Genomic DNA, 15,845 nt, shown 5'->3' on the forward strand with positions numbered 1-15,845 from the left:
TGGTGAGTCGATTGAGTCAGCTGAACGAAGCAAAACTACGGATTTTACGGCACTAGGACATCTTTATTTTTGCTACAAATTCCTTCTTTTTTTTCTAGAATACGACCACATTATTGTCTGGAAAGCGTTATACAATGTACCGGCACGTGCGATCGCGATCGAACAACGTGTGGTGTTTCTAGGCGATGATGTGCGGTGCATGGATCATGCTGCGCTCTCGCTCCAGCTACAGCGCTGAGAGAGTATGGGGAGTCGATCGAGTCAGCTGAACGAAGCAAAACTACGGAGTTTACGGCACTAGGACATCTTTATTTTTGCTACAAATTCCTTCTTTTTTTTCTAGAATACGACCACATTATTGTCTGGAAAGCGTTATACAATGTACCGGCACGTGCGATCGCGATCGAACAACGTGTGGTGTTTCTAGGCGATGATGTGCGGTGCATGGATCATGCTGTGCTCTCGCTCCAGCTACAGCGCTGAGAGAGTATGGGGAGTCGATCGAGTCAGCTGAACGAAGCAAAACTACGGAGTTTACGGCACTAGGACTTCTTTATTTTTGCTACAAATTCATTTCTCTGGATTAGATTTGAGGGAAGAAGAGCTCTCAGAAATGCTCAGATTGCACCAGAGAGCATCTAGAACCCCAGAGCTTCCAGGGCCCTTGAGCGGGCCCTGGACCCCGGCCGAAGGGACTTCGCGCTTCGCGCTCGTGATGTGCGCTTCGCGCACATCAGTTTCGTTCACAAAAAAAAAAATTCCGGCCCAAGAGCAATTTGTCACTGGCATCCCTGTGATAAAGTGTGGGACCTATGCTTTATTATGATTGCTTTGTTTTACTTTGTTTTTGGATATTTCAGTCATTCCAAACCCAATTTTCATCAAATAAACTTGGAATTCCTCTTAAAATGGTATGCTCTGTACTATATAATAAGTGTTTTCTTGGTATCTTGCAAAAAGTTTAAAGCCCAATTCTCATCTGCACCAATACTATACCATCCCTTTAAGGTTGCTGTTTGACAGTAGTCCTGCTTGCATGCATACTATTTAAATATAGAACTGTAAGAAAAGTGAGGGATATCCCTTCTGGATATTAATAGATAATCTCCACATTAAGTTTCAGCACAGTATCTATCAAGGGATGCTGCTGAAAAGTTTCCCATCATGCTGCTGTTATTATGCTGTTGTGAATGTCTCTCATGAAGGCAGATGGGTATTATGACATATGAGTGACATTGAACATATGTTTTCCAGACAGATTATTCATACTGTAGTAGACAGATTGTTGCTTCATCAGTCCATGTGATATACATTTGCCAGTATTGAGTAATCTGTGACAGAGAGGATAAAAGAAAAGGAGGAGATGAGGAAAAAATATGTTTTAAGTGCAATACAGAGTATTTGTGTGTTATATACTATTTTTAGCTGCTTTATGCCACAGATTTGGTAACTAGTACACAGTTTATTCCTTCATGAGTCATTAACATAATCATACACCAGTGCTGAAGAGATAACGGTGTATTTTCTTGAGATATATTAGTAGGAAATACTGCTGTTACTGTTATGATTAAATGAAATGATTTTGTTTAATAGGCATATAGTGAAAGTATAAAACATGGGGATAGACGAGTGTGTATGAAAATTTAAATCTGGTGTTTTTTATTTTGCTTGGCAGAGCCGTACATGTATGTGCAGGACTCCATTTATCATTATGCAAAACCCTCCACAAATGGAAGCCCCATTCACATGAAACCCTTGAGCAAGAATACAATTGTAATGGGTCTGGCGTTTGATTCACGTGATTGCTGAGACAAAGGGACTTATGAAGACTTGTATGTTGTTTCGCAGCTGCACAAGTTTTGTCGTCAGGATCATGGCAGCATGGTACAGATTTTGTTTTTGTTTTTTGTATGTGCTCATGATGTAGAGACATCCAAAGGGCTTTGTTCACAGGCCCTGTCTGTTTTTTTTTTTCCCCACCTCTTTGCCATCTGCGGTCTTATATTTCCTAAATTCCTTGAAATTTCTCATTCTCGGAGCGGCAGGAAGAGTTTCAAATGGCTGTAACCACTGGCTACTCCAGTGCAATGTATTTGATGCTGCAGAGGCATTTTCTTTGCAAGTCAAAGGTAGTGCTTAAAAAATGATGAGCATTTATTCCCCCCCCCCCTTTTTTTTTTCTTCTTTTTTTTTGGGGGGGGGGTGGGGATGAAGGGGTAATGGGGTTGAGGGAAAATTTGGAGAGCTGAAATCCTCGTACCATATCAATTCTGCTTAATGCTTCTACCTACAGTTGTATGTGATGCCTTTGCAGAGTTTGTAACATGCAAAATGTGCACTTAAGGGTTAACCAACCCTTAACGTGGTTGGGGAGGGGGCGGGTTGATTCAATCGCCCCTCCCCCTCGACATTTTCCACAACCATTTTGCCTCACGAAATTTTTTTACTGCACTGCTCAAGAACTTTGTACTTTCAAGTCTCACGCATCTTATGACACCATTTTTGCAAAAATCAGGCATACCATTACAACACTGCACAATCTTTTATGCATGCTCGTTAGACTGAAAATGGCTCAAAACGTTAGGTTAGGTTTAAGGGTGGGTGAGAAGGTGGATGAAGAGATGAGTTGGTTGTGGCTGAGGTGTTTGGTCTGGAAGCAATGATCAAAAAGGTGATTGATGGGGTGAGGGGAGGGTTCACAGGTGGAGCTGATTACAGACTATTGATGTATCTGTGATGATGTAATGTACCTCATGCAGGAGTATGGATTAGCTCTGTACCCTCGATGGATGTGTAAGTTAATATCAAAAATGTTATTCACAAAAACAAAGTAATTTTCTTTTTTTTTATGCCAGCCCATCACATTATTTTACTTGTTATCATTTTATGAGTGACTATTGTTTTTTATCATTGGGTCCAGAAAGTTATAATTTCAATGCATCATCCATGATCATGCAACATATTCCTGTGAATGCATCTGAACTGAGTTTGGGGAAGATTTCTATCGTTCTCCCACTGACGAGTGGTGCTCTCAGCTCGGTAATATGTTTTTTTTTTTTAACATTAGTCTGTACCATGTCTGTTATTCCTTCTCTTCTTTTTTTTCCAAAATGTGTTACAGTCAAGGAGTGAATAATTATTCAGCCTCACCAGTAAAAGAAAAAACAAAACGAAATGAAATTGAAAAATGTTTTGTTACATTTACTACCCGTGTGTGAGAATGACGTCGATAGTCAAATACACAAAATGTTTTAATTGCATTATTGTATCAATCATTATAAATTTTATTAAATACTTAAAAAAGATATTATGCGTCTTGATATTTTCCTTGCACGTCGTGTTGAACCGTTGCCCTCCATTTCGCGTCAGTGGAGTTGACAGTGTGAAATACTCTTTAGGCCTATATGAATAATGCTCTGAGTGTAATCCCTGCCAGGAAACCTTTGTAGCACGTGCATAAAAAATGGCAAGGTCGAAACGCTCTTTTGTGGGCTGTTTGGAAATGATAAATGCTCTTTCATATAAACCCATTTCGGGTACAATAAAATGAGACATCAGGATTGACCAAAAAGAGAGATTTGAACTTCAGACTACCAAACAACTGCATTTGACAGAGCAGGGAGAGCTGGACCTCTTCGTCATTTTGTGAAATTTTTATCAATTCTGTCTTGTCTATTTCAAACAATGTTTCAAACTACAAAACAAGCATTTCAAAAAGTCACAACACTGAAAATTGCACGCATGCTTTCCACACTCTACTTTCTCACGTAATACTATTGTATGCGATTGGTCACATTGATTTGTTGACATACATTGTAAATATATATATATATATATATGCAATTAATACAGTCAACCGTGTGAACTTGTTCCAATACTTCGTCTAAAGCTCTTCCTTTGAGGATATCGAGCACTCTTCATAGAAGGATAGAATCAACCAAGTGTGTGTATATGTATATATGTATATATATATATATATATATATATATATATATATATATATATATACATACGTATACACACTCAGCATTAAAGGAAGAATATGAACACTTTTTCCAGTTCATACTTTTCATAGAGGATTTTGATGAAAATCAATAGGCCCCTGTCATAATAATATACCATATTTTAATTGGTTATCATTAACCAGGTACGTTAATACAAAGGGAAATCTTACGCATGAGTGAACCCTCCAAGGCACACAAGTAAAAACTGCAGAAATTGACATTTTGTCAATCATTTGCAAATACCTTGAAGATAGCAGTGATTACAAAAGACGAATTTAACACAAAGAGAGACATATATGAACTAGTCATGTTTTGTTCTCTTGTATCACTAAGTCTTAACAAAAACAAAGTGGGGATCTAAAGGCGAAAAACAAGAATTTTTTGTCAACTCAACCTTCAGATGACATGGGGAGTAAGCCGAAAAGGCTTTGTGACGAAATCGAAGGAGTTTCTTTGAATATTCCATTTTTATTTTTAGAATTTAAGAATTCATGAGACAAATTCGAGAACAAATATCAGTTTTGATTTTCCTTAATGCAATGACATTTCAAATTCCTACCATTTTCGTTAATATTGCTTCTTCTCTAATGTAATTTGAATTTGGATTTGACTGAAGATTCTTCATTTCCCTCCACTACGTTTAGCCTTTCTTTACTACAAAAACTTTGATATCATAGGGTATTTTTTTCATACGATTTAGTTTCAAATTAAATCGTGTTTCTTACTGAACGAAATTTGCCTTGTTATACTTAATTGTTATATTATTGAAGAGCATGCACTTAGCACACATGACAACTTGTTCATTTTTGTCCAGCCCACCGGAGGTGCGGGGAGACTAAAGGATCGCCTGTGGCGTCTGTCCGTCCGTCCGTTATCCGTCCGTCCGTTATCCGTCCGTCCTAGGTCCGTTTGTATCCAAACTTGGATGGTAGATGTCCCTAATTGGAGAGATGAAGTTCATCACAAGGTCAAAGGTGACAGACAGGGGTCAATGAACTTTTAGGGCCCAATGTTGAGTTTTTACGGAGCGTTTCGATTATGGCTCATAACTTTTGATCCATATGTCCGTTTGTGACCAAACTTGGCTGGTAAATGTCCCTTGGGGAGTTGAAGGTCACCACAAGATCAAAGGTCATATGTGGGTCAATGAACTTCCGGGATTTAGAAAAAAACAATTTCTTCTTCGCGAATGGGCGAGACACATTTTGGCACTTGCCTTGTTTGCAACTTTTATCCCTCTGCCTTAGAAGAGAAACTAATGTGTTCACTCATGCGTAAAGTTTCTCTTTTTATTGACCTTTGAAGTTGATAGCCAATTAAATTACCTTTTACATGGTATATAAAACATTAATATTTAGCCAAATATTCTATGAGAAATATGAATTTGAATAAGTATTTACTTTTTTGCTGAGTGCATAATAAGTCCCCACATGCGATACATAGTATGATATTGATGCCTTCTCGAATTATCCGTTTATACATTAAACTTTCTTATGAAATCCTTCTTAAATTTCAGTGCCACTTACATGTCATATCGACGCAGAGAAGCGAACTGGGAACTCTGCAGGAAATTTGAACATGTCCTGACATCGCGAAAATGTCGATCCGTTTCCCTATAAACGCAAGGGGAGCGCAACGTAGTGATGTCTCAGTTCTCGTTTCCCTTCTTTTCATATGGAAACAAAAACACATCATTCAACCGCTTTTTTTTAATTTTTTTATAGAGTAAATCATTAGACATGACTCGTGATTGCACTTGCCTTTCTGTTTAAAACTTTTAATTACTCTCAACGTCTAAGTCAGTGTAAAGAGAAAGAAGTAAGTTCAAAGATGATTAAAATGCCAGGAATTCCCAACTTCGGCAGTGTCTGATCATTCTACAACTAGCTTGTACACAGTCATGTTCATTCAAAAAGAAATAAGTGATTTTATAATTGCCGCTCACTCCGTTAATGCGTGTATTAAAGTCGACATTCGGGTAAGTCGACTGATTTTCACGTTGTGAATAATGTTGACTATACTGAACCCAAGTCTTACTGTATTTGTATTTCAGGTCCTCACTCACGAACAATAATAATAACAATACATACAATTTCTATAGCCTCGTTCTCCACTTAGATTAAATGCTCAAGGCGCTTTACATCAAAGCAAAACTCTCAAAAGTTGTTACATTACATCACATTGCATTACATTAAATTAAATTACATTGAATTACTTACATTACATTACATTACATTACATTACATTTCATTACATACGATTTCATTCGAAGCAACAGACACATCTGTTCCCTATTTCATAAAAAAGTTGATATGACAGCAACTCTTGTTGGAATCAATGGCAATTGTCATGGTAACAACAAGAATCCAGCTTACTGATTGACTGTTGCTATTGGAATTGCCATTCCAGCAAGAGTTGTTATCCTAACATCTTTTATGAAACGGGGCCCAGATCTCTTATGTACATGTATTGAATGTTTTAAGCATATAAATGACAATCCTCGGGCGTTTTGTCCTGTGCATGTGGTTGTACTGTTCTTGTGGTAATGTCCTAACGTGGTAATGTCCCAAAATACCACAGGACAGTTCCTATACGATACTGTCCTGTGGTACTGTCATGTGTGGTAAGCCTACTGGTCCTGTGGTACTGGTCCTGTGGTACTGTCCTGGGATAATGTCCCAAAATACCACAGGACAGTTCCTATAATGGTACTGTCCTGTGGTATTGGTCCTGTGGCACTGTCCTGTGGTAATGTTCTGTGGTACTTTTTGTGGCAATGTCCCAAAATATCTCACAATAATTGCCACAGGACAGTTCCTGTGGTACTCTCCTGTGGTACTCTCCTGTTGTGCTGTCCTGTGGTAACGTCCTGAACTGTCCTGTGGTAATGTCCTGTGGTACTGTCCTGTGGTAATGTCCCAAAATAACATTGGCAGGAAAGTTCCTGTGGTAGTTTGAGGTGAAAAGAAGCAAAAATCAAGCTTTTCAGGAAGTACGAACTTTTTTTTTTTTTTGCATATAGAGAGCAGTTTTAGGAGTATATGACTCACTATAATGTCAATGTCAAAAGGGGCTAATTAAGGGCAATCAACGATTAATTACAAAATTCCGTTTCTAGAGTAAAATGTTGGATTAGTTTCATGTGACCCTATCAATTCTCCTTTATAGCTGTATATAAGCATGGTAGAATCAAAGCACTGTATAAAAAAAAAGTGAGAGCATTTCTAAATATTAAGTTTCTCAGACGGAGTAAAATCTACTTTTTAGTAGATGTGCAAACATTTAAAAAACATTCATTCCAAGTTGAATTGGAGTAAGTTGTATAATTCCGACGAATTTGATCGTTCTCACTTCAGTTACACAGGCAGTCCATAAAAACAAATTATCATCAGTCTTAGGATCGTGATGAAATATGTTTAAAACGTATAAACTTCCTTTTGGACAGTGGGGAACGTTAAGAGTCAATCTATTACACGTAAACCATTGAGAAACTTTGTCTTTTTCTGTGTTTAACATCTTAATCAGTGTTTCAAAGTCCTATAATAGGAGCACAAAAATAAATCATACATGCATTATAGTGTCATACACAATCAATATAAAGTTAAGAGTTCTATATACCAACAACACGCTAAGAATTGAAAACCCATTACGTAAAACCAGAAGCCAATCACCGCAAGTCAATACAAACTTTCAGCCTATAGAAAATGAAAAGAGAGAGAAAACTATAAGCCAGTTCGGAGTTAGCTCATGGGCACATTGGTGCTAATGACCTTTTTTTATCAGTCGGTTATAGGGACACAACACTCGTTTTCAGCGCTTTACGTGACAATTTATGGGATTCATTAATCCTGTTAAAACAAAGAATGAACTTGTGTAGCATCCATTTCATTACTTTGCACTGAACGTATCAACAATCTCTTTTTATTGATATTGCCAAATACCATTTTATCTGTCAGGTAAATGTACTGGCAAGCACCATTTATAAGGACTGAATGAATAATCATTCCTTGACAAATGCTTATCTCAGTGAATTTAAAAACCAACGCGCCTGTTGGTACGAATGACCTTTTTCAGTTCATGCGCAAAGTGGAACTGCGAACTGGCATGTTCAGCGCACCAACATATCAACATACAGCCCCCCCCCCCCCCAAAAAAAAAAAAAAAAAACTGCCGTCTTAAATGAATCCAAACTTTAGCGTTGCATTTTAGATACATGTAGATGTAGTGGACAGCCAGTCACGTCTCAAAGGCTCCACAGGACCAAGATGCTGTCTGAAGAAGTCGAGCATCTTCTGCCATGCTTTAACTTGCGCCTCTGCATGCAGCTTGGGCTCGCCTCCCCAGCGGGCGTATACAGCTATTGGATTGGACGCACATGAGCAATGATTTATTTTTGTCCTTGAATTATCTCTTTATTCAGAATATTACATCTAGTATTAAAGAAAGTATTGGCAGTGGCAGGATATGTGTGCCTCTGAAACTATTCTTATTTTGATTCATAAGTCATTTATAGTTGTCAAACAAAACACATTTTGCTTGCTGTCTCTATGAGGTTGTAATACGAATGCGGTGTTTGCCTTAGATCGTTTTACATTGAAAAACAAACAAACAAACAAACAAACAAGCACAAGAAGGGTGTCGTTGCTAACGTTTAGTTCCGATATATCACAGCTAAACCTGCCCCTCGCATTGGAAGCTTGGAGTTGCTTCTGTCTACAGAACCGGACAGTATAACAAGGACTCTAGTTTTTATTATAGATTATTGTATAAGCCAGTAGCTGAAATAATTAAACAGCTCAAATGATATGCAACGTAGCAAATAAAACAGAGCAAGTTGAATGTGTTATATTCTGTATCATGTACAACTTCTATCAACAATCTTTTAACATCTCTTTAGGAAAACTATGACTTTTATACCAATCGTTCGCTTTTCAACGTAATACATTCAGCAGATACATCAGAACATCTGATTGTTGATTTTTTTTAAACTACAGCTAGAAAAGGGATATACATCGTGTGAGAAAAGCAGTACCGACACATTTTACTGAAAACTAAATTAACTTTTTAAGGAATGAAAAAGAAATGTTTGATTTTTGTCTGACTTACCGTCCAAAACACCGGGCACGTAGACGCGTGATTCTGTAGAGAGGGGAAGGTAGGGGGTTTCCAGGAGGTGACCAGCACCGGGAAGATGGACGAAGTGTACAAGATGGCCGTTTCCAGCTTGTCTCATCCGCTCTGCCGCCTTTCGGACGTGAATAAAGTACATTATTGATTTTGTCATTACACTATGCTGATGTTCTTTTTACATGCACTAATATAGGTTTTCCCCGCCAATTTCACACTTTTGTCTGTCCATTTGATAGGAGGTTAATTCATTAGCAAAAACCCTCGTTATCGCACAGTCTGTCTTTCAAAATTGCAGTTTGTGCGTTAAGTTTAGCATTTCGATCAATGAAATTTGCAAATGTGTCATTCGAATTCGTAAGAAAGGTTATTCAAATTGGCTGGTACTATGTTCATTCAAATTCGCCATCACTCGCAGAAATGGTACTTCGGTCATTGAAATTCGCGAACGGGCAGTCAAATTCCAAACATTTCATTCAAATCTACCTTCTATCTTCGGACTATATAATAGGACACTCAATAAGCACATTGGGGGAAAAAACGGTTGTCAAAATTTCTAAAAAGAATACGTAGGCCTAAATATGAACTGTTATGGTGCTTACAAAACAATAACTATGCACACATTGAAAAATAATGGTTCAAATTTGCACCCTATTTGTCCCTATACCAGCACCTTGGGATGCACATTTGTACCTTTTATTATGCAAGTAGAAAATTAAAGCTCTTAATATTTATACTTGTACCTACAAAGATGCGGACATATCCATTGGAGTGTAAGTTTGATCTTAGGAGTAAAACCTTGGTACTCGTGGTCCAATATTTAATTCACAATATGTATTAATGTTTATGGTGCATGTTTGCACCCTTGATTAGCACAAAACTGAGGGTGCAAATTCGCTCCCCTGCAGGCTCAAAATTCAGCGTATTGCACCTCTAAGGGTGCAAATTGCTTATTGCGGTGCAAAGTTGCACCGTTTAGGGTGGTCGTATAGGGAAAATTTTGGGGTTCAAATTTGAACCCGTATGTCTTAGTGTGTGGAAAGAAAATAAAGAAAGTACCAAAGCATAAATATGTCTGTGACTGCAAATATTGTTGAATTGGATGCCCATAATGAATTTGAATGAAGTGCGCAGCATATATAGGGGAGACCCAGGAGACTTGAGCCACAAGGAGAGTTGATCCACCCCCTAAATCTCACACTTCCACTTTAGATAAAAAGTTAAAACTCCCTCTGCTGGTAGTGTATAATATAACTTTCTTGCCAGTTAAGTCAGCAAGATCCATGGTAACTCATGGGAGATTTTGTGAAAGGAAAACCAAATATTGCGCTGAAAAGTGGATTTGAGAGTTAGAGGTAAGACCCTTCTTATTATTCATATACTAGCAGTTACTTTGGTCGCAATATGGGCAACGCAGAGTCTCTGCATTGTTGATTATTTCTGATGTTTTTGGTTAAATATGATGCAACTGCTCTAGTGGTAGTTAAGTCACATGCAAAAATGGCCAACCTTTGGAGAGTTGAGCCACTCATCATGAGGAGACATGATCCATGGCTCAACTCTCCTTTTACCATTATCTTATTTATACACATTTTTACTTTTCTTTCAGACAATGCCACAAATATACAAAAGGACATCAGACCGTGGGAGTGATCCAGGATTGCTCCAGCGAGGAGCAAAAGCAGTCGAAGAGTTGAACAGTGTTCGAGCTGCCGCTCGAGCATGGGTGTAGATCGAATGACACTCAAGAGATACATGGATAAACAGAAAAATGACCGTTTTTGTATAGGGTTCTTTATACATCGTAGAACCCTATAAAAAAGGGTCTATAAAGAATCTTAAATACGGGACAAGAAGAGGTTCTAATCAGCACATTTTTTCTAAGAGTGAAGGGCACCATCATTTGTTGTGTCATTATTGCTAAAGTTGTGTTGGTTCACACTGCAATCATGGTATTCTACATTTCGTTAAATCTAACAAATCATTTGTTGAGGTCATTTTGTTATTTTGTATTGTTTTGCCAGGTAGATGGAAGAGTGACTGGTTGGCATTATGTTGTTCATGGGACTACATTTTTTGAGCAGATATTGTTACAATATGATATCATCGTCTCAAATTTGAAAGGATGTGACTGGAAAAGATGTGACTGTATTCAGGCAATTCTGGAAAGTTTTGTGGCCCCTTGTTGTCTTTAGACGTTGAATGAAACCCCATGGAAATTGAAATTCACAACAAAGAGGATGATACATAAATATCAATAGCATAGCCTGAAGCTGACGTGAGCTAAATGAAACAAAATGTCATGTTAATTTCCACGCACTACAATCTTTATCTCCTGTTCAAGGTTGCATATCTGTTTGAGCGAGCTCTGAAAAGCATTGTAAGATCTAAGTAAGGGTTACATCAGTTGTGTTTTAATGTTCTTTTAAAGTTTTAATTAAGCTGCCAATGGTTTTTCGCTTACTCAATTATTGTCTTCATGAGTAATGGCTTCTCAAAGAAGTTATTGTGTTTTAAAGGGTGACACGACATAATATGCTCCGCCGACAATTATTGCTCTGACATTAATATCTCTCCGAAGAGAGACTGAGCCTCGTGGGTATGATTGAGTTTTTGGGTCAGAGCAGGGTAAGGATTTTGATTAGGGTTAGGGTTAGGGCAGGGGTAAGGGTTTGTGTAAGCTAGCTTCAACATAAGCAATTCGTGCCGGAGCATTTGTCGCCGAAGCATATATCCTGTCAGGCGCGCCGGAAGCAGTTTTGGATTGGGGGGGCAAACATTGGAGGGGGCTCAAGATTAGACCATGCATATGTTACACAATATACACATACACACACACACACACACACGCACACACATCTATTATTTATATATATATGTATATATATACATATACATACATATATATATATATACATATATATATATATATATATATATATGTAAAGTGGCGTACGGTGGGTCGAAACATGGGGGGAACCATAAAGTAATTTTGACGGTCTGTATGCTTGTGCGTGTGTGCGTGAGCAATAATGGGACTACGATACATTACGGAATGTGATACATTAAACAACGCAGTCATTGAGGAACATTGTAAGTTTTCCTTACATGGATTATGGAATGACAGTGTGAAGCGATCGACAAATTGTATACTGTCAGCAACATAAGGTGAATGGCATAACAATAAAATGCGAGCGAGCGAAGCGAGCGAGCTTGAAAATTTTGATATTCTACAGTTCCAAAACTGGAGTTTTTATTATTGTAGCTACATATTTCGCTTTGAAATAAACGGGGGCGCATCGGGTGCAACTGCTGGCAATTATTGGCAGCAACATTAGGAGAATGGCATAACGATTCAATGCGAGCGAGCAAAGCGAGCGAGCTTGAGAATTTTGACATTTTACAGTCCAAAAACTCCCGTTTGTAGCTATATCTTTCGCTTTGGAAATTAAGGGGGGGCATCGGACGCAACTGCTGGCAATTACTGGCAGCAACATTAGGAGAGCGGCATAACGATTCAATGCGAGCGAGCGAAGCGAGCGAGCTTGAAAATTTTGACATTTCACAGTCCCAAAACTCCCGTTTGTAGCTATATTCATCTTTCGCTTTGGAAATTAAGGGGTGGGGGCATCGGGCGCAACTACTGGCAATTACTGTCAGCAACATTAGGAGAATGGTATAACGATTCAATGCGAGCGAGCGAAGCGAGCTAGCTTGAAAATTTTGACATTCTAGAGTCCAACAACTGCCGTCGTAGCTATGTTTTTCGCTTTAGAAATTAAGGGGGAGGCTCACCGGGCTCAACTGCTGGATGCGAGCGAGCGAAGCGAGCGAGCTTGAAAATTTTGACATTTTACAGTCCAAAAGCTGCCGTTTGTAGCCATATTTTTCCCCTTTTATTCATATATATACATATTTATTTTATTTTCTTTGTTTATTCATTTATTCTTATTATTATTATTATCATTTTTTTTTTTTTTTGGGGGGGGGGCTTTTTGGGGGGGCAAAAATGCGTTTTGCCCCCCCACTTTTTGGATTGGGGGGGCGGCCGCCCCCCCTGCCTCCCCACTTCCGGCGCCTATGCATGGAAGTGTTTTAAAGTTATTGATTGTTGGCCCCAGGTAGCCAACTCTAAGTCAGAACATTTCGATGACATCATCAATTTGTCTACAACTTGGAAAGCCTATCTTGAAGTTCTTTCTATCTGAAAAAAAAAATAGTTCTCTGTTAGAGTCACTGTATTTCAATTCACAAAATAGTGATATTCGATAAGAACAGCACATTAAATGTATTTATGCGGGCCCATCCTCACGAGATATACGACTTTCCCACTCCCTAGTACAGTGTGGCACAACTCTCCCATGGGTGGCTCAACTCTCATTGCGGGTATGCTCAACTCTCCTCGTCCTACAGGAGACTTGTGCCATTTGACATCTTTTTTTCAACGGGCTCTTATTCTGAAATGCAATCACCTTCCGTATAATTAACAAAACTGGATTATGACATATGATCTTAACTTCCAACCATAAGAAAGTCTTCAGCCCAAAATGCAATTAGGGGGAAATATGACAAATTATGTAAAAAGTGGCTCAACTCTCCTGGGTCTCCCCTACGTGATCACGTGTCTATATCATTCTAAATTGAATGAACCAATATAGTGAAATGGTTTTTTGTCTTATATACGAATATCAGTTGAAAAAGTGTTAATCAGAATGAGGTTAGAGGTATTTTGAATGCTCCAAAATTAATTTGAATGAAGAGATCATAAATGTCATGTAGGCTAAATTTTACTAAACTAAATGTGACCCTGCGTCACAAAACCAACAAAAAGTCGGCAGGCGTGGATTTTTAGTTAAGGGCAGATTCTGATAGACCAGATTCTAAGCTTTTAAAATGATGTATAACTCAATTCAGATGGACTCCCCTAACCTACATAAATACTGGAAAGCACACACTCTGGAAAAGAGTGAACTGAGATAAGAGGCTCTGAAGTATACGGTCTATTCAAGCGCTTAATCTTTCACCAAGCCCGGCTAGGTGTGATTAAAGGGACAAAACACAGGATGTCAACCACTGGAGCAATAACAATGAAGGAATTATCAAATTAAGCTGAAATTGAGCATGTTCTATTAACACATTCTGTTCATGAATTATTGCCACTTTCATAGCAGAAGAATAATCTCTTCTGAAGATATTGGACTAGAAAGTGAAGAGTGTACATGGGATCTCAAGAAATGAAAAGGAGCCTCTAATACATCCCTGATCATTCTACTCTCCCCCCAAAAGTGGTTGTAGAAAAACTGCGGAAAACACACTTTCCCATTCGTGTTATGATCCCAAACTAAAGAATAATGTAGAAGAAAAGTAGCTCATTCAGAAAATATGAAAGACTCAAGATTGACTTAGTTGACCTACTTTCACTATTTCGAGTCCTCACGTAAAATCAAGGGGTGCGACTTTTTGTTTGTTTTGTTGTGCACGGTCACAAATGTAGCAATAAGGAACTGGATGGGAAAAAAGATTAGAAATTGGTCGGGAAAGCCTTTAGCTATTATAAGCAGGCCTGGGTCCAGGAAGCTCAATTGCTGACGACTTTTTTTTCCATTTAGAATTTCGTTTTGCTGTACCAGCTTTCCCCCGAATGTACGGCAAATTGGCATTGAAAAAGGATTGGAAACATGTTCCGTAATGTTCTATAATTCAATATAAGACCTCTCCTTATTGGCAATGGAGATGACCACACACAATAAGGCTTCGTAAACTTCATAGACTATATGAACTGCAGTCGTTTCATTAGATTTCAGTTGTATTAACAGCTTATTCAGCTCGTTCAGCTCGGGTAATTGACTGTGCGAGCTTACAAAGATCGAGGTTGACTGAAATAAGGAGTGCAAAGTGGACGTTTTCATTTGCTGATTCACCATCATCGTGATCATAGTAGAAATAAACTCATTTCCTACATTTTGATTGTAACGTTTGCTGATCATAAAAATTACTGGTGGCTGATTATAAGTATAAGAGAAAAACGATTAACCAGCATTGTATAACTCAAGCAAAGAAACCCACGAGGATATTAGAGGAATTACAGAACTTAGAATCATGGCAATCCTTAGAGCTTATAAATCCCCACTCACAAAGAGCATAAACCTCGGTGATGATTCACAATGTCTTTTGGCATAACAAACTCACCGATGTGTCACGTGTTGTTCTCTTTCTTTGATATTCAGCGGACTCAGTTTCTTACATTTAAGAGAATATCATATACTTGCCCTGGTCAAATATTTTTCCGATGGTACAATTCGATCATCACCGCAGACAAGGAATAAGGTTGGGATCGTTAGATTTTCCACCTGACACATTAAAGACAGAATCATATCAACTTCAATATCAGATTGATTTGATTTGACATGTTGGAAAGCTGCGAGGCAGCCAATTTGAATTTCTCTATTATAGTTGCAAAGTTGGAGTGCTGAAAATCTCTATCTCGGGTTTTGTATCAAATTAGGCTACCTAATTGAGAGCGCGTTTGTAACTGGTTAAGTGCCCGCTGTTGTATATACACTGTGATGTCAGTGAAAGTGCATTATGCTTTCCGTTGCTGCACTTTTTTTTTTTGCATGCTGAATGTTAGTCGTGATGTTTGTCTTGGTACCTAGCCATATTGAAATTCGAATTGGCAGGCATAGCGTTTGTCAGACACATTACATTATTCCA

This window comes from Diadema antillarum, unplaced genomic scaffold, assembly GCF_040938485.1.
Source record: "Diadema antillarum isolate AM-2024a unplaced genomic scaffold, OU_Dant_1.0 seq00000565_RagTag, whole genome shotgun sequence".
Taxonomy (NCBI): Eukaryota; Metazoa; Echinodermata; class Echinoidea; order Diadematoida; family Diadematidae; genus Diadema; species Diadema antillarum.